The sequence below is a fragment of the Meriones unguiculatus genome, chromosome 17, assembly GCF_030254825.1.
Source record: "Meriones unguiculatus strain TT.TT164.6M chromosome 17, Bangor_MerUng_6.1, whole genome shotgun sequence".
In the NCBI taxonomy this organism is placed as follows: Eukaryota; Metazoa; Chordata; class Mammalia; order Rodentia; family Muridae; genus Meriones; species Meriones unguiculatus.
This window is the reverse complement of record NC_083364.1, coordinates 45530748-45549956: the sequence shown is the minus strand read 5'-3', so window position 1 is coordinate 45549956 and position 19209 is coordinate 45530748. Positions and strand designations below refer to the sequence as shown.

The following is a 19209-nucleotide window of genomic DNA, read 5'->3' as shown; positions in this document are numbered from 1 at the left end:
AATATACATACACTAAGTAGCCAGATTTCATTCGTTTGACCTTTAATACATTTAGTAATGTGTATGTTGTAGCTATAATTTATAATGTCTGTGCATATGTCATTCGTTGTTTCCAAAGGTTATCTTTCCAGAGAGTTTCTCTATCCCGTTACGTCTAAGTAGCCTGTCATGTTACTAACACTTTAACGCTTCATAGTGTTTCCAAGATTCATCAGAATTGTTACGTGATAGCTCATATATAAACATTAGTTAAATGAATTAAAATATCAGGGCGTGTTTGCTATAAAACCTAGTCATTTGGTAGCCTTTTGATTCTAGAGATGTTTTCACTCATTTCAGACACATGGTTTTAAAGCACTCCATTCTTGTCCATATATCTTCCCTGATAGATGCATCAATCTACTATTTTTCTTACCCTTTTCTTTACTTATCCTGCCTATTCTGTAATAGCATGACTTAAAATTTCCCCAGAAGCAAAAATGGATTTGTAACCCAGGCTTTCATTGCTTATTCTTTCCTTTTAATTCATGGTCATTCTTGTTCCAAGTTGGTCCTCGTTGACCTACTCAGAATCATTACTGGAAACCAGAAGATGGTATGTAATTGAATTGGTATCGCTGCTGTCACCATCAATTTGTGCAGGAAAAAGGGCTGAGGAAACACAAAGGCAGAACCTGTAATTGAATTTGGTTACTCCGAAGGTAAAGCACAGTAGCAATTTTCAGAGAGCATGGCAGGTCAGTTGGTGAATGGGGTAGAGATGAGTGAGATAGATTGTCCTTGAGTTGGGAAGGGGATTATGAAAGCTGAACAGATGGACTTTAGAAGTCCTCAGAAGTCACTAACGCTGCAGCTTTCTCAAGGTCAACCGTTCCATCTAGGTATCCAAGGACAACGAACAGTGAGTTAAGAGACAAGTAGGAGATCAAAGAAGTGGGTTCTAGTCTTAATTTCTCCAGTAAATATGAACTAATTTTAATTCCCCGTGACCACTCTTCTCTCATTCTTAAAATTGGAAAAATAAGGAAATCCTTCTGTCTCAAGCTGCTAAAAGGACCAAATGATGTGTCTTTGTTTTTTATACTGTGCCACTGCATGAGATGTTTAGAAGTTAATCTTATTATTATTCTATGATCAAAGTCTTATCCCAACAATGGCTAATTATTTTAGTTAGATTCTTCATTCACCACAGAGAGCATACCACAGAGAATTGTATAGTTCACTTTATATTTATTTAGCTTTTAACCTCCTATAAATATGCATTATCATGGCTGGGAATTTACCAACCCAAAGCCAGGAGCATGAAAGTGATATTTGATAAGGGTCCTTATATTTTAGCATTTACCTAGCTGTAAAGAAGGATGGTTTTACTTTGATAGTATTCTATAGATTCTATTTATCTGTTCTGTTGTATGCTCTCTGTCTTTTACTGTGCTGTTCATTTAAATACTAATTTTAAGGGGATCACATGACTAGCCACTACATCACCATAGAGAAGTTCTCCATTCCTTTGTACCCGGAAGTTTTTCTTTCATAGTTTTTGTTTCTCCATACCTTGCTTCATTTTATGATATTGTGAAGCCCTTTTAATGCATTCATCCTGGCCTTCATTAGCCACTTAACCAAAATGCTGAATTGTTTAAAACTTACTGTTTTCAAATAAGCTCATAAACTGTTGGAAGGCTAAACAGTGTTCATGGGCTTCAGCTCATTTCCTTTTGGGCCATGTATTTCTTACTCTTAGAAATATTAGTAACTGGAAAATAAAAATTTGAGATTTTAATGAGAGTTTGTAACATATTATCTTTTAAGGACGGTGTTGTCCTAGTTACTTTCCAATTTCTGTAATGAGACACCATGACCAAGACAACTTATGGGGACTTGATTACAGTTTTGGAAGGTGAATTTATGTCTAATGTGGTGGGGAGCATCATGGTGCTGGAGAAGTAGCAGAGATTTTACATCTGATCTACAGGCACAAGGCAGAGAAAGAGAGATTGGGAATGGTGTAGGCTTTTGAAACATCAATATCCACTCCCAGGGACACACCTTCTCCAACAAGAACACATCTCCTAATCCTTCTCAAACAGTTCCATCAACTGGGAGCCAAAAATTGAAATATATGAGAATAGAGGGACCATTGTTATTCAAACCAACACAAGATCATCATGTGACACACGACACTTAAGGTTCTGCTGTATACATCTGTGTGAAAATAATTATCAGTAGCATTCCATTTTGCCCACAAAAAGTCTCTTAATTTGAACAATAAATGAGACAACCACCTGTTGAAGACAATATTTCTTAAGGACAGTCTAGCTCTTAAAGCGGTGCTGTTAGAGCAAGAAGTGATTTTGGAGTCATTGTGGGCCTATCCTGTGGACACCAAGGAGCAGCTGGAGTAGCTCTGACGCTACTGTTGTCAGAACTGGCCCTGTAAATTGAATGAACCAAATTATGTCTCTACTTGAGCTTTTAGTTCTAAAATTATAACATTATACTAGATAACCTCTTGTTCTTTAGTTCATTAATGTTATTTTCTAATTACGGAATTATACATAACCTCCGGAAATTGAAATGATATGAACTCTATTATATAAAGGTAAACAACTCTCATAAGTATGAGATAAAGCCAGTATTCAACACACTTAGCATATATTTTAGGACTTTATTAAGTACTTTTTTGTATGTGTATGTACAGTGAAGGATCTAAAGTGAGTTGCTTTACAGAAGAGTTTCACAATCTTATTAAAAGTCACAGGAATCTTTCTGGGTAGTTCACAGGCAGATGAATCTTGAAATTGATTTTTCTGGAAATCTGTTCTATCTCATAGTACATGAAAGTGAAATAACTCAACAGTAGCTTTTCTTTTTCTATTTGTTGCGCACAGTCTTTTCACTAGAATCTGCTAGTTGATTGTACAGTGTGTTTTGTTTTGACCAGTTAACATGTTGTGAATTATGTGGTAGTTGGATTGTGACTCTTGGACTGGAACATTGATGGTCGTCTTTAGCTTGGATGGCTGTATTTAATTGCGGTGATCTGTTTGAACAGATCAGTGGTGACAGGAGGCAGATGCCCTGACGGCCCTCATTTCTCAGGTTGACCTGTCATGGTGGACAGACTCTCCATTATGTGTAGAATCTGGTTTGGAAACCCAAAGCACAGGTCTACAATGGAACTTTGGCATTTCTGCTGTAAGGAAACCAATGCTGTAGAACTAATTAATAAACACAAGTCTTAAGTTTGCATATTTAGCCTTTCCCACTCATTAATATGACAGAATGGAAACACAGAAAGTGGGCAAAGATGAACATAATAGTATTACCTGATTTTTTAGTTCCTATGGGAAGTCTTTGAAAGTCCATGGAAGAATTTTGAAGAATGTAAAGGGCTGCTTGAATGCTAGGCATACTTAAGTTTATTATACCTTTTTTGTATCACTTGCATAGATGTTGTAGATATTTGGGTATTGTATGCTGCTTAAATCAAATGAGATTATCATAGTTTGTGCCATTTAGCGCCATTGGCAGTTATAATGCCAGTGTAACTGACAAGATTAAGACATCCTGGGAGAAAGATTTTAACACAAGTTGTTTCCATTATGATCAGATATACATGTGATTTGATGTTAAAAAAATGCTTCTATCTGTCCAGCTTAATAAAGTGATCAATTGGTACCTTTTAGTTCTTTATCAAACAAGAATTTGGTTGTAAACTATCTCTAAATTCTCACCCTAAAAGCAGGCTTCTTGATAATTCTCTACATCTCTCTCATCTACTATTTTCTGATTTTCTCATTTCTAATGTTGATACATTCCCTGGCCTCTGCTGTATTTTAAGCTCATCTGTGTTCCAATCTTTGCCTTCAGGGTCCACTGCTAATTCTCTCCTGTCAGTATCTTTTGAGTTCCTCAGAGCTGGGTTATCAATCCTAAGAATAAAAACAAAAACAAAAACAAAAACAAAAAAAAAACCTTTCATACAAAACACATTTCTAGAAGCATTACAAAAATCAAAATGGCAAGGTTGATGATATTTTTCTGATTATTCAGTTCTCCCTATTTGATATCCTGTCTAATAAAAGCAGCAACACCAACAACAGTGGAAGGTGGAACTATTTGTAAAAAAAATAAAATAAATCATCACAGTGCATAGGGTTTACCCCAGCCCTTCCTAGTCATTCTGCTAATCAAATTGGTGATGCAATCTTCTGCTTTTCCCAGAAGGCCCCTCTCTCCATAGTGACAAAGCATACATTTTGTGCTTCTTACCATGCCCTAGATCCCTGACCCCTTATCCCTTTAAACAGTCACTGCTGTTAAAAAGAACCCCAGTGACCCAGTGGCACTGAGCTTCAGCTGCATAGCTGTCCTTCCCCCTCCCACCTCCTCCCACTTACTTGCCACTGAATTGCAAATCTGGGCTTGTCTCAGTGAGAGCACTTCAATTTCTCATCTGCATCTTCACTCCCCTCCCCCTCTGGGACAGCAAAAACCCTAAGGAAATATAGTCAGCCTCAGCTAAACTGAGTTTCTGATCAGATTAACTCCTTGTTTAATAAGACATGTGGTGAACAGCCAGCTGCTCCATCCCATCGCAGTCTATGAAGGACCCGTGGGTTTTGAGGACCCATATTTGGAAGAGTTGGGACTATCTGTGGAACTTTGGAACCTGCTTCTCCAGAGTTATCTGGCCTGAGTCTTTGACCAAAAGGAATCTTTGCAGGTTTCAATATATTAGGCTTAAAACCTAAGAAGAAACCTGAAAATGCTTACCTATAGAAGATGGCAGAGTTAGGGATTAAGCATTTAGTTCTAACAAAACATTCTTTTGACATAAGCTTTTAATCCTTCTATCACTTAAGATTTCTGGCTTCCTCTCCTACTATGTAAAGTGTAAAGATAAATCAGAATAATAGTTTTTAAAAAGATTGATTCATTTTATTTCATGTGTATGAGTGCTCGCCTAAATGTATGTGTTATAAAATATAATGAGGCCAGGGAATATCTTTGGTGGGCCCATGCCGAGTACCCCTGAAACACTTTAACATGAAACAACAGATCAGGTGTAAAAGAGGCTTACTGGGGGAGGGGAGAGGAGTGAGGAGGACTTGCTGTAGAGGCAGACAAGTGGCCGTGTATACAGGCAGACCGACAGGGAAGAGGGGGCCACCCTCAAGGAATAGAGAGAGGGGACACCAAGAAAAGAGAGAGCTGGGGTGGCAGGCAGGTCCGGTTATCCACCACACACATCTGGCACACATGGTGGTGGCAGAGGCAGCAGGTCCCTGAAAGCAGGCCAGAGGAATTTCCTGTACACTAGCAGTGTGTATATGCACTATACAGGTACCTGGTGCCTCAGGTTGCCAGAGGAGGGCATCTGATCTGGAACTACGGAAAGCTGTGACCTCTGTGGCCTTAGCTAGGATCTGAACCTGGGTCTTCCGTAAGAACAGCAAGTGGTCTTAACCTCTGGGCCATCTCTCTAGCACCAAGACAAGATACTTCTTAAAGCTGCTGTCTGTTTGGACTCCCTTGGGATCCTCAGTAACTTGAAGGTTTCTGTGGACAAGATATTACGAGAGTCAATGTTATGTTTTAAATTTCAATTACTATGCCTAAGAGATTCATGAAACAAAAATACCTCTGATCTGTTAAAACCCCTTGCCAGGGATAGATAATTCCTGATGTCGGGGGCTATTGTTTGTGGGAGAAATGAGCCACATGTTTTTACTTCCCTAAACACATTTGTTCGATACAACTATACTGGGTGCGCTTAATCACATGTGGGCAGGAGGCAGACAGGCAGGCAGGGAGTCTATCAGGATATATGCTTGCCTCTGATTGGGCCTGATGGGAAATGTAGTGAATTGCTGATTTTAATACTTTGCAAACAGTGAATTGGGGCCATCTTGTGAAAATCTAGAGATGGACACCATCAACTTGGCTACTTTTAATTAAAGCTTGCCTCAAATTTGGTCTTATTCTCTGCTGGTGGGATTGATTAATAGTACCTGTAGGAAAGAGTCAAGAGGAAGTACTGCTTCTTGGCACCCTTCTGAAGACTGCTGCCCAGATGTAGGCATGCTGGTGAGTAAGGACAGTGACTGACTGCAAAGAAGTCATCCATATGGGAAGATAATGGCTCCTCATAATCCACTGTGGTCACAACATAATTAAGATTCATCCACACAGAGTATTATGGGCTTACAGAGTAGAGACTGGAATATCTGTTTCCCAGAAAAGATTGCCATGCTCTGCACACAGACTAAGAACAATGAATAGCTCAGCTTTCCATATATATCTGAGTCTTCATTGCTAATCTTCTTAGATTGCTCTGCATCTTAACCAAGGATGTGAACCAGGACAATTTTTCCAGCTATGAGGCTGATAATTTATAGAAATCCTTTGAGGAATTTACCATTTAAGAACAACAGAATCCAAGATCAGAGTCTGTTGAATCTGTCTTAAGATATTGTCCAACCTAAATATGTCATCAAAGGTGTAGGTGGACATATCTGGTTATATATTAGTGAAAAGGAAGCCAGCACTATTTAAAAATATTAAACGCACATCTGCTTTTGAAGACAAGACAAAAAGCCAGGGTAGCCTTCAACTTTTTATGCTGATAGTTAGAGAATGCTACTTTGATCCCCAGGTATGGCCCTAGGACTCTACTTCAGCTAGGATAATCTGATTGTATAATAGAAAGAAAATTTAGATCATTATACAAGAGACCTGGGAATTGGTTTCAGCTCTGGCATTAGCTAGCAAGGTTAGTTTAGCCAATCTGTTCAAACAAAGAATATTTTCTGTTAAGTGAGGTAGCTGGATGACATATTCCTTAAGTTTGCTTCCAGCTCCTAGAGTCTTTGTTCCTTTGTGAGTCACCTTGAGGGTGTAGAGTAGTAGACAAGAGAGGTTCAAGGCACAGAAATAAGTGTGAGGGTGTGTCCTAGGGTGGCTTCTCTGGGCAGCTGCCTTTGGCAGAGAAGTTGGCAGGCAGATTGTTTATAAGGGAATGTTGCAGGCACCAGAACCTAACCAAAGGAAGAAGAAGCAGAGATGAGCAGAAGAGAGAGGAGTAGGTCTGTTTAAGCTGTGCTGAGTTGGGAGGGTGGGCTGAGTCTTGGTGCTTTCATGTCCAACAATCACTAGATACAGGCTGCGGTGACTGACTTTCTTTAGCTTCAGTGATAACAATGAGGACTTCCTACTAGTAGAACCCACTGGTAGTTGAAAGTGTGAGTCTTTCAGTCTTGAGGGGGGATGTGAGTAGCCACTCCAGGGGTCCGTGCACTTTCACACACTGTGAGTACCAGAGGGATGCACGTGAAAACACCAACTGCCTGGTCATGCTCAGTAAATGTTCCCAGCCACCCATCCTTTTGTTATCCTTTTTTTTCTTTTCCTTTTCAAAGGTCCTATAACTGAGTTGTCACCTCTCTTATAAGAAAAAAAAATCTTCTTTAAAATAGGTTGAATTTATTTATCCTTACCCAATCTGAAACTATTGCTAAACTCTGATTACTTACCAATCACAATAATAAACAGCAATCAAATATGGCTGTGCAGTTTACAGTGTCTTTAAATATTTACTCATCACAACTAGCTCATATGATAAGGTAAGTTGCTGTTGACTACAGATACGAGGAACCAGAAAGTCGGTTTCTTGTCTGAAGTCACAGCTGCAGCAGAATGAAATGATGAATGTCAGACTTTGAATCCAGTCCTATTGATTTCTGGTCCAAGACTGACCCTGTTGTGTCAAGCCAGCAGGACCAATCAGTGGGCACTTAGGGGCAATCAGTGGTTCAGAAGACCCAGATATGGTCTCTCTCTCATGGCGTTTCAGTGCTGCTCACATAAGTCTATGTATGGACTATCAGTTGACCCATTGAACTTCTAATTTTACACCTAAAATTTGTTATAGAGATTTCTGACAAGTTGTGGGAAAAAACAAACAAAAATCACAGTAAAAGAATGAAATGTGTCACTGTGTCATAGGTTACTGCTCTTTAAACACTAATTTACACTTTTATCTCTTGAAGGTGCCTTCACCATGAGGACAGACTCAGCAGATCTGGGGTGGGTGCTGAGAGCCTTCATTTTCAGTAAGAGGCCAAGTGATGCTGACTCTGTGTTCTCATGAGCTGGCTCCCACTGCCCCAGTAATGAACCTGCAATCGTTCTTAAAGGGAACCCAAGATTAGTCCTAGTTCTGAGAGTTGGTTGGAGTTAATATAAAAGAGGTGAGTTGGAAGAAATAGGCCACTATGTAGTGACAGCTTCTCACTTCTACCTTTCCCCAGCTTTCATCCTGTGGAAGGAAGGAAGGAAGAAGTGACAAGGCAAGGAGAAGGGTGAGGAATAAGAGAAAAAGAAAAGCCTGTTATCCAATGTTCCTTTTTTTTTTTTTTCAATAGCCAAAAATTTTTTTTATAATGTCAGAAGCTTAGCATGTATTACATCTGGCAACTTAGTAAAGTAGTCTTTTTTTTTAATGTTTCTTATTTTTTTTATTAGTTACAGTTTGTTAACTTTGTATCCCAGCTGTACCCCGCTCCCTCATTCCCTCCCAATCCCACCCTCCTTTCCTCATCTTTTCCCTACCCCTTTCCAAGTCCATTGGTATAGGAGGACCTCCTTCCCTTTCATCTGACCCTAGCTTATCAGGTCTCTTCAGGCCTGGCTGCAAAATCCTCCTCTGTGGCCTATGTGGTCAGAGCAGACCTCGTTGTGGGTTTGCATGGTGCTAGTCACATTTGATGGACATTGGTTTAGAACTCATTCTTACTTTTAGCAGGTCAATATTATCCATTTTGTAAATGAGAGGAAGTCAGTTAGATGAAACCTGCAGATGTCAGGGGGAAAAAACATTGAAGACAATCTCCCAGAGTAAAGGGAACCCTTGGGTTTTGAAGCCCAGAGGAAAACCCTACAGTTCTGTTAACCAGCCTCTGTTAATGGACAGTGGCTGGGTGTTTACACAGCACGGTTACCCTCCCCGCCATCCCTAGGGTGCCGCTTTCCTTCTTGATGCTGTCTGTACTGCAGCATGTGGCTTTGCTTCCTGGCTTCTCTGCTTAGGGAAGGGGGTGGGTGGGAACAGATGATTTCGAAGTGATTTCCCTGTTAAAACATTCAAATTGCTTTCTCCTATGGGGGATGAAATATTTTCTCAGTTTTAACTGTGTAGTTTCTTTGAGCAGCAGAAAGAGGCAGGCGGGGAATAGATGCTCCAATCAGCCCTAGTCAGAAATGTTGAGGGGGAAGGAGGGAGGTTGTGGGAGGCGTTCTTTTTCCTACCTGTCAGGCTCTCTGAAAGCAGTGCGAAGAAATGTGAAAGTCAGGGCCTGCTCACTAAAGAGCTGCCAATGCTGTGGTGGAAAACACACATGAATGGAGTACCTTCAATAGGTAGGATCAAAGCGTTGTGAGGTATTCTGTTCAGGGGAAGTGGCCCTGCTAGTAATCTGTGTTGTCTCTATTCTAGTCTCCAGGTTTTAGAGTTGGGTTGGGCAGAGTGGATGCTGGCAGTCATTGTCTGTAATTTCAAAGGTCTCTCTCTCTCTCTCTCTCTCTCTCTCTCTCTCTCTCTGTGTCTCTCTGTGTGTGTGTGTATAGAACAGTGGTTGAGCCTCTTTTGAGAGCGCTTATCTCTGGAGACTTTGGGGGAGAACTGAGTTTAAGCTCTGGCGCCAGCTTCCCAGAGGGAAATCAGAAGCATGGTAATTAGACATCTCCCCCCTCAGGCAAATGGGGAAGGAGTTTGCTTTACCTCAGTGCCATCCTGTAGTGATGGAAACCAGGAGGGAACAGCAAGATCCACCTGCCAGCCCAGCCTATGACTCCCATATGAGAAGGAGCCATCTGACTCTGCCTTGAATGCTGTTGACTTGAGCATCCTGGGTTCTTTTCATGAAACTTTTTATGCACTTGTTTGAATGATTTATTACAAAGAATCACAGTCAAGCCTTCTGAGAAAATGGCACAGCATGAGACAAGGAGATAGAAAGAACCAGGGATGTGTGATTTCACTTACAGGAAATCTCCATGGAACTAGAAATAACTAAAATTTAGAATAGCCTGTTTTGCAAGAGCATGCATAGTTTTTACTGATTTGCATATGTTATTTTATTGAATTCTGCAGCAGGCTGTAAGCCAGGCTTTGCAATGGCTGCTTCATATGTGTCAAGACCTCAAGACGGAGTTTGAGGACCTGACAATTCCAGGGTCACATATTAGTAACTTACAGATTTGGGACTCAATTAAAATTGCTTCTTTGCCTTCCACTGCTCTTCAAAACTTACCTGTTGCCATCTTCTATTTGGCAATGGTACCATCTACAGGGACCTACTTTACTGTTGTCTATAGTATATAGACTCCAGTTTACTTTGCAGTTCAGGATCCTACCCTTAGTTCTTATGTCCTATCTGATCTGTCCAGAACTTCCCTATTTCATTCTGAGAGGGTATAAAAGGGACAGAGGTTGCCATGTCAGACCTTCTACCTACTTTGATTTTAAGTAAGTTTTGGGTATCTGCTTTGCACTGGTGCTCTGAGGACAACTTTATATTTTGAACCCAGCAACGGGTCACAGAGCATTAGGAAGGTTCAGAACCACTGCTGTAAGCATCTTCAAAGCCAAAGCTATGTGTCTAGTATTCACAGTTATCAACTGCAAAGAACAGTGTTCTCTGAATGCTACTTGCCCCAGGGTAAGATGGGAAGAGTGTGTGTGTGTGTGTGTGTGTGCAGAAGACTAGAAGATGGAGATAAATTCTTTCTTTGACCAGCCCCAGGTCTTTGGGGTCCTTCTTTAAAGCTTCAGAGGAAATAGATACCAGTTTCTAAGACTGGTTCAGATCTTCCCATCTTAGTGCCAAGGATAGTTACAGTTCAGTTCCTAGAGCTCCCAGCTCTGGAGTGAACCTTCATCTCTGAGGCAGTTCACAGAGGCTTCTGTTTGTCTCATGCCTCTAGCTACAGAAGGGACTTAGGTGAGAGGCATGTTGATCATTTTGTAAAATAAAGTTATAGAGACAAAATGAAAGCCAGAGAATAAGCATATTCTTCTCCTTTGTTAGCCTAGTTTTCATTTGTGGGAGATCGACCTTGGCAGGTTTGTTTGTGAGCCAGCTTCAAATCCCTCTTTCCTGTTTCATTCTGCTCAAGTCACTGTTCCATGTTTTATTTATAGAACAGTTAGGTTTCTCTCCTTCTGTGAAGTCTGCCTAGCACCTTAGCTTAAGAAATCTTCATCCTAAGTCAAGGCTTAAGAAAGAGAAATGTTCATGGTGGCTAATTTTGATAGTAAACATGGCAGGATATAGAGTCATATAGGAGACACACCTTTGGGCACATATGCGATTGTGTTTCCAGACAGGTGTAACTGAGAGAAATTTACCCTAAATAACAGAGTCATTTTCTTGGTTCAGGGTTCTGGAATGAAAAAAACCAAAGCACTAGCATTAATGTGTCTAATCAAGGAATTCAGAGACATACCTTGTCCACTAGACAGTAGCAAATAGAAGAAGCAAAGGCATATTAGGATTTTGCAAACAATTTAAACTTTCACTTATTGAGCAATTATAGGTGTTTTTATATTTAATTCTTGCCACCTTATTAACAAGTATGTGTGGAGGTTCCATTATTTATATTAAAAATATGCTTAATACATCGAGTGTTGATCTAAATTTGCCTTTAGGAAAGCTCATCTTTGAGCTCAAAGCTTATTCTTTTTGTAAAAAGTGACATAAGAAAATATGTATTTAACCTTAAAGAAGAAAGTAAAATAAGAACAAAATGACGTAAACTTAAAGTACTGATTTGGTGTCAAGGGCACAAAGGCTGTATGCTTGTACATCTGCTTCCTCCTCTGTCCTTTAGGGTATTATTTCATTCTTTTTATTTATGTTTTTGAAAATTCCATATATGAGTATTGTATTTACATCATTTCTTTTCTTTCTCCACCGTCTTTCACATCCCCCACTTCTCTCAAATGTATGATTTCTTATTTAATTATTTTTACACACACACACATACACCCACACACACAAATATAAATTTGTAGATACAACTTGCCAGTTTCCTTCAGTGCTGCTTTTACATACATGTGTTAAGGATTGACCATTTGAGACTGGAGAGTCTATCAGGTGTCTCATCCCGTAGAAGACCGATTCTCCCTCTTTCAGCAGCCATGAATTGCCTGCAGCTCTTCATCAAGGGTTGAGACTGTATAACATTTTTTTTCTTGTCCATATTAGCATGTAAATTGGAGTTGTCCTCATTCATGTCTTGTTTAGGCAACCTTCTTGTTGAGAGTCCATGGGTGTGGTTTTCCTGACATATACAGAAGACAATATCTCATATCAGCTGTCCTGATCTACTGCCTCCTAATTTTTTTTCTGCACCCTATTCCATGATATTCCACAAGCCTTAGGTATAGGGGCTGAGTTGTATATTTATCAATTAGGGCAGGACACCCTATGGTCAATTGTTCTCTGCATTTTAACCAGTAGTAGATTTCTCTAATGTTCTCCCTTTTCTGCAAAGACAAACCTCTTTTTGTTTCATAAAAATGCACTGTCTCCTGTTTTGCTTACTTTCAATTCCATACACAGATAAATGTTGTTTTATTATTAACCATGCATTCTAATTACCCATTCAGCATTCATTCTAATTATCCATTCAACATTCATCTACTTGCCAGGAATGACAAGAGATGCAACACTCATAAGGCCAAATTCTGTTCTTGAGGAGCTCATAGCCTGTTTGGGAAAATAACTGTGATAAAAGGCGCAGTGTAAAAATGTGCCAAAAGGAAGCAGGCATCTTGGCTTCCCCATTTCTCATTTCCACAGATAATCAATAATTAATCCTACTTTGTACTTTGCTTATACCTGTCTTCCAAGGAAACCAAATGCTTTGCATATATCACCTTGTGAACACTCTTGATAGCAGAAAAGCTTCATTTTTGAGTTACAGAAACCTATCAACTTGCAGCCTGGGCAACCAGTCTCCTACCCTACCTATCCCTCACCCCATCCACAGCCACTAGGCATTGAAATTCAGGTTAGTCATTTAAAGTACACAGCCCCAGCACTGGAGACACATCTTGCCTTCATTTCCATCTTTCTGAGCACACACCCCAACTTTCTTTTCCTGGCTATATATTGATGAATTAGTCACTGGGAGAGCAATGGGAAAGAAAATATGAAGTGTTTTTGCTTGTTTGTTTTAATTTGATTTGGTCAGCAGAAGAAAAATATCCAGGCAAATTTGGAGACTTTGGAATGCTGAGTTGTGAAGACTGACTGCAGACATGATGCTCATTACCTGACCCCAGGATTTTTTTATTTAAAAAGTATTCACATTTGATCCCCTCCTGACTTAGAAAGGTTGTACTTACATTTTGGTAGCATTTTTATCATCCCAATTGTTTTATAGTTAGAGGATTGGGGACTCATATATGCCTTGGACCAGGCAGTGAGTCTGTAATGAGCTGAAGTCCAGCCACATATTGTTTCTTGAGGTTCATGTCATTAACAGCTCTGCCATTGATCTTCACAAGACTGGAAGGACTTTAAGGAAGCTACGTGGAGACAGAGGCTGGATGCCTGAGGAGACTGAGCAATAACTGAGAAGGAAGACAGGGTGGAGGAGCACCAAGGTTTAAGATGAAGCCTGCCTCGTGTGTGGTGTGACAGAAGTCCAACTCAAGCCACTGGAAAGCACAACAGAAATTCTGTGGCTTAAGGAGGCAGTTCTGGAAGTTATGGGAGCATAGAAAATCTACAGCCTTGGCTAAGGACACTAAGATTTCACTGTGTCTGTCTGCCTTTGTTTTCCTACCATTTAGCTCTGGTGTTCTCTCTCTCTCTTTCTTTTTCTCTTTTTACCCTCTTAGGAGACCAACCCTTGCCATGAGACTTATGACTATTAACTATCTCAGAATTTTACCATTGGTAAGAGAAAACATGCAGATCTTCATAAATTTTAATTATAAACACCCCAGCTAGATCCTCTGATTGACTTTACCCATATTTTTTTTCTTCTTTTTTGTATAGTTCAGTTCTGGAAATCAAATGCATGGCATCAGCAAGCCTTCTGCCATGAAGCTATATAACCAGCCTTAAGGTCTGCTTATATTTTTCACCTTGGATGCAAGAACACTTTGATTGTAACCTCACCCCAGTGAACCAAACAATGGTGTAAAGAGAACTGTTTCTTCTCCTGGGAAAAAGGACCAGTGTAAGTTGAGCCATTAGTAATTACAAAGCAGAAACCAGAAGGGTCATTAGAACAACAGACATAAGAAACAAACCATACATAAAAAATGTACCTTCAAGTACCATGTTTCATTTTGTTTGTTTTATCATAGGGTTTCCTGCTGAGCTAAAAGCTAAGGCGAGCCAGTGAGCCAAGACAAGGTCTGTGAATTTATAGAATCAAGAATCTTTCAACCTTATGTTCTCCTTCTTGCTGCTTGTGCTCCATACATACTACTCTTCCTGGGGCTGTTTCTTTTTGTTTGTTTTTCTGTTTGCTGTAGTTTTTTTTTAAATTGCTTATATATATATATATATATATATATATATATATATATATATTTGATCATGCTTTCTTTTCCTGAACTCCTCCCAGATCCCACCTACCCCCTTCCCCACCCAACTTTATGTTCTCTCTCTTTCAAGAAAACACACACACACACACACACACACACTCACTCACACACAATGGGAAACAAAGCAAAAACAAAAACAACAACAAACAAGAAGCACCCCCCAACACACGCAAAAATAAAAATTCAAACAAACAGAAAAAAAGACCAATTGGATAACTAACTGACTAACTAACTAACCGAAAGTGAAATGAAATAAATAGTCCACAAAATACCACTGTGTTTGTGTTGTCCATCTATTCCTGGGCATGGGGCCTGCTCTGGAATGTGGTTAATGTACCCAGTGATACTCCTTTGGAGAAAACTGATTTTTGCTTTACCAGAAGGTATCAACTTTCCCCTCTCAGTAGGGACGCTGTCTGGCATGAACCTGTGCAGGTTCTGTGTGTGCTGTCCCAGTCTTTGTGAGTGCATTTGTACATCAGTCCTGCTATGTCTGAAATATGCTGTTTCCTTGGAGTCATTCATCACCTTTGACTTTTGCAATCTTTCTGCTTCCTCTCCCGCATAGATCCCTGAGCTTTGAGAGGCGGAGTTTGATGAATACATTCCATTTAGGACTGAGTGCTCCAATGTAGCTCATTCGCTGCATGTTGCCTAGTTGTGTGTCTGAGTTAATTACCATCTACGGAACAGAGCAGCTTCTCTGATGTGGGTTGAGCAAGACACTAACCTATGGGTATAGCAGTAAGTCAGCAGCAGTCATTTTGTTGATACGTTTCTTTAGCAGAATAATAGTATTATGTTTTTCCCTAGGCTAATGAATGAACTGCTTAGTCTCAGGTTCTTGGCCACTTTAGAAATTTCAGGTATGAATTTTATCTCATGGAGGATTAAATTGAATGTGGCATGGAAAGGGAGGGTAGAGGAGGGGATATGGGAAGAATAACTAACACTAAAGGCCTTTGGTATTATTCACATGGTCTATTCATATGGAAAAATTAATATGAAAACCTATTCCTATAGAAGCTTACACACGCTCTCTCTCATGTATCAAGAAGAGAATGAGAGAGAGTTTAAGTGGGGACAATTCCCCCACTAACCATTATGTGCTAATAAATCAAACCCCTAGTACAAGTGATCGGTTATATATTGTGGAGTTGTTGGAATCAATAGGTTTCCACAGACCCTCTCGAAACATTACAGGCTATTGCTAATGCCAATGGGACCTGTAGAACTTGATGGTAAGAACCTATCACTGAAGCCATCATATACTTGAGTCATAGAACATGGGGAAATCCATCTTGTACTAAACTGGAAGCTCCATCCCTATTGGCTACCATTGTATTGGAAGATGCTATGAATACTCCTAAGGGAGAAAAGCAATTTTCAGTCCTGTCCAGCTATAAACCCTGATGGCTACAATAATGACATTCCTGGAAAATTATAATTACGGAAGCAATAATGGCATGAATATGTTATGGAAGCAACCAATCATTTTTTGACTGAATTTAAAGCCCACTCCATGAGATGGAACCCATACCCAGCACTGTCAATGAGGTCAAGAACCTGAGGCTAGGAGGATTGTGAGCTCTAGGAGAAAACCTACCACTGTTCTGATGTATGAACGTAGCAATAAAATAACTCCTTCTGGCATTGTTATCCCACAGAGCAGTATATCACTCAACCTTCATCAGAGAAACTTCTTCTTGCTCTAGGTGGCCATTATCACAGAAATCTACAACCAGTCAATGTGCAGAGAATAAGAGACTCAAGAATGCTTGACCCTAAATGAGATGTTTATATCACACCCCTCCCCTCAGTGCTCAGGGATCTATGCAGAGGAGGGAGCAGAAAGAATCTAAGAGGCAGAGGGGATGGATGACTACAAGGAGGCAATGTTTTTCAGACACGGTGGGACAGGTATACGTATGAATTCCCAGAGACTATGACAGCATGCACACACTCACCCAAGCTTACGCCATACAAAACCCCAACATGGTGGAGTGTAGATGGACATGAAGCTGCACCTAGCTGAAGGCTCTTGGCATTTGCTTGGCGCTGGTAAAAGGAAAGTTGGTTTCATTCAGTCAAGTGACTGAATGTGGTATATTGGCCACAGTCCAGGGCAAACCAATGCCTAGGAATAATCAGCCAACACAAAACTGGACTTTATGGTTTTTTTTAATTTAATTAAAATATTTGTTTTTATAGAGAGATAATATGGAAATGAATGGGTAGGGAGATCTGAAAGGATCTGACAGTAGTTGGTAGAGGGGATGAATAGAATCAACATACGTTGTATGAGTTTCTGCATCTGTTTCTACCAGTTTCTGGATGACGCCTCTCTCATGATGATTTGCTACACCCCTGTCTACGATGATAGCAGGAAATATGAGAGATCGTGTGTTTGTTTTTCTGTTTTTTTTTTTTTTTTTTTTTTTTTTTTTTTTGCTGGGTGGGAGAGTGCTAGGAGGAAAGGAGGGAGGGAAAAACTGCAGTTGGACTATAATATATGAAAGAATAAATTAAAACATTAAAAAAGAAAAAAATCATTGTATGAAACTCTCAATGAATAAAGAAAAGCACCTTTTTAAAAGTATAGTTTCAGATCAACACATCAGCATCCTCCCAGAATATGTTAGATATGACATGCTCTTTCATGTTAGAAGCTCTGGAGCAGATTCAGCAATTGTGTCTTAACAAAGCCTGCAGGAGAGCCACAGCTTTAGAATATTTGCATAGCCAAGTGGTGTCAGCTGAAAGGTAACTAGATACCCATGGAAAATTAGAGGCCACTGCACTAGAGAATTAGGGATCAAATGACCAATGGTTCTCTTTCATCACTTGCACTAAAGAGATTGCCAGAATTTAAGGTAAACGTTTTTAAAATATAGGATAATTTTAGCAAACCAGGATGACTTGACTATTATTTTTCTAATATTAATCTTGACTATTATTTTCTAATATTTTTCTATTGTTTGTATAAAACAAAACTCCACAAATCTAAAACAATTAATTTGTGATCTTATATTTTCTTAAGTCATCCCCTCTTATAAGTTGTTACTATGCTAAAATCAGTGCCAACTGAGAGGCAATTTCTCTCTAGGGACTTGAAGAGAATCTATTTCCTTGACTTTCACATTTCCAGAGTCCATTTACTTCACCCTTAGAGCTAGTAACAGTACATCTCAGAGACTATTTTTCTGTACTCATCTCTCCCTCTGAGCAGAGCCAGAGAAGGCTCTTCAATTGTTAAGACTATGTATCCCGAACCTAGTTCATTTTTTTAAAGTCTCTTTTGCCATTTAAAAACCCACATTCCCAGGATCTAGTACTTAGGACTCAGACATTTTGAAGAGCATTTATTCTGCCTACCACCATGAACATAAATGAAAGGATAGAATGTAGAACTTTCAGTATAAAAAGTAGAAAAGTGTTAGACAAAACCAGACAAGGTTTTAATTGGAGAGCAGGGTTCATAGAAGAGGGACAGGACTATGATGGAGGTTACATCATGCAGTGTTGAAAGGCCCTGAGGCCAATCCACATTCCTGTGCAGAAGTGGTGAGGAGGCAGATTTGCATTCTTTTGTAGACTAGTCCATGATTTTGTGTTACCTGGCTCAAACTTCCTCATTTCCATGCTGTGACAGGACCTCACAGTTGCAGACCTTTTTCTCATGGTGAGGATAACCATACTAATTTATTGCTAATTACTAACCATGGGTAATTCATTGTTGCTTATAAAATGCCACATTAACTACTGCTCTCATTGAGTTATCAAGTTCTGATAGTAGCAAAAACAAATCACGACATTAATTGTCTGAATCTGGCTCTGTGTGTGTGATCAGCATGTGATCAGGGCCTTGCTGAGTCCTAAAGAGAAATGGTGAGACACAGTCACAGGAAGGCAGGCTGTAGTACAAGCTCTTGCAGGGAAGCAATGTTCCATGAGTATTTTACTGTTTATAATATATATTAAGAATGCATTTGTCCTGTGTAAATACCTAACTGTCCTTAGTTCTACCATCTATTTAGATGAGGTTCTCCCAAACCAAATTCCCTTTACTGCAGAAAGCTGGAAATGGAACCTATTAATTGTGCAGCTGGATTTTTGTGATGCAACGTCAAATCAATGTTTATCCCTTTGTTTATACTGACCTTCTGGAATTTGAGTTGAGTAAGGATTTGGCTGTCCATGAGAAGACAAGTAACAGACTACAGTAGGGCCCAGCTGCTTCTCTGTCTGGGGGAAAGCACAGTTATTTGGACAAAGATAGATAATGGGAATTCAAAACCAAATTCCTTATTTCTTGTGTATCTTAGAGGCATTTTTATTTTTCCTATCTTAGTCTCTTATCCTTAAAACCAAATAATAATGCCTTATATTTATTATGAAGATTAAAGAATAACATATATTAAGTGCTAAGTATCTGCCTCCCCCAGGGTCATGGCACAAATAGTTAGCTGTTATTAATATCATTAGGTAATAATGTTAAATGTTTCCAGTAAAGGCTTTGTCAAAGTGCATTAGCAATACTGGAGCTGTTTTCACTCTTTCCAAAGCTGTCTATTCAA

At 39.6% G+C, this 19209-nt stretch overlaps 1 long non-coding RNA gene across 1 annotated transcript; it reads left to right on the top strand.

The window, feature by feature from the left end:
• Positions 1 to 9319: 9319 nt before the first annotated feature.
• Positions 9320 to 14427, top strand: LOC132648793 (uncharacterized). The gene is made up of 4 exons (XR_009587200.1): positions 9320 to 9423; positions 13916 to 13973; positions 14076 to 14259; positions 14390 to 14427. It is a non-coding gene; the product is annotated as an uncharacterized LOC132648793 (long non-coding RNA).
• Positions 14428 to 19209: the final 4782 nt, after the last annotated feature.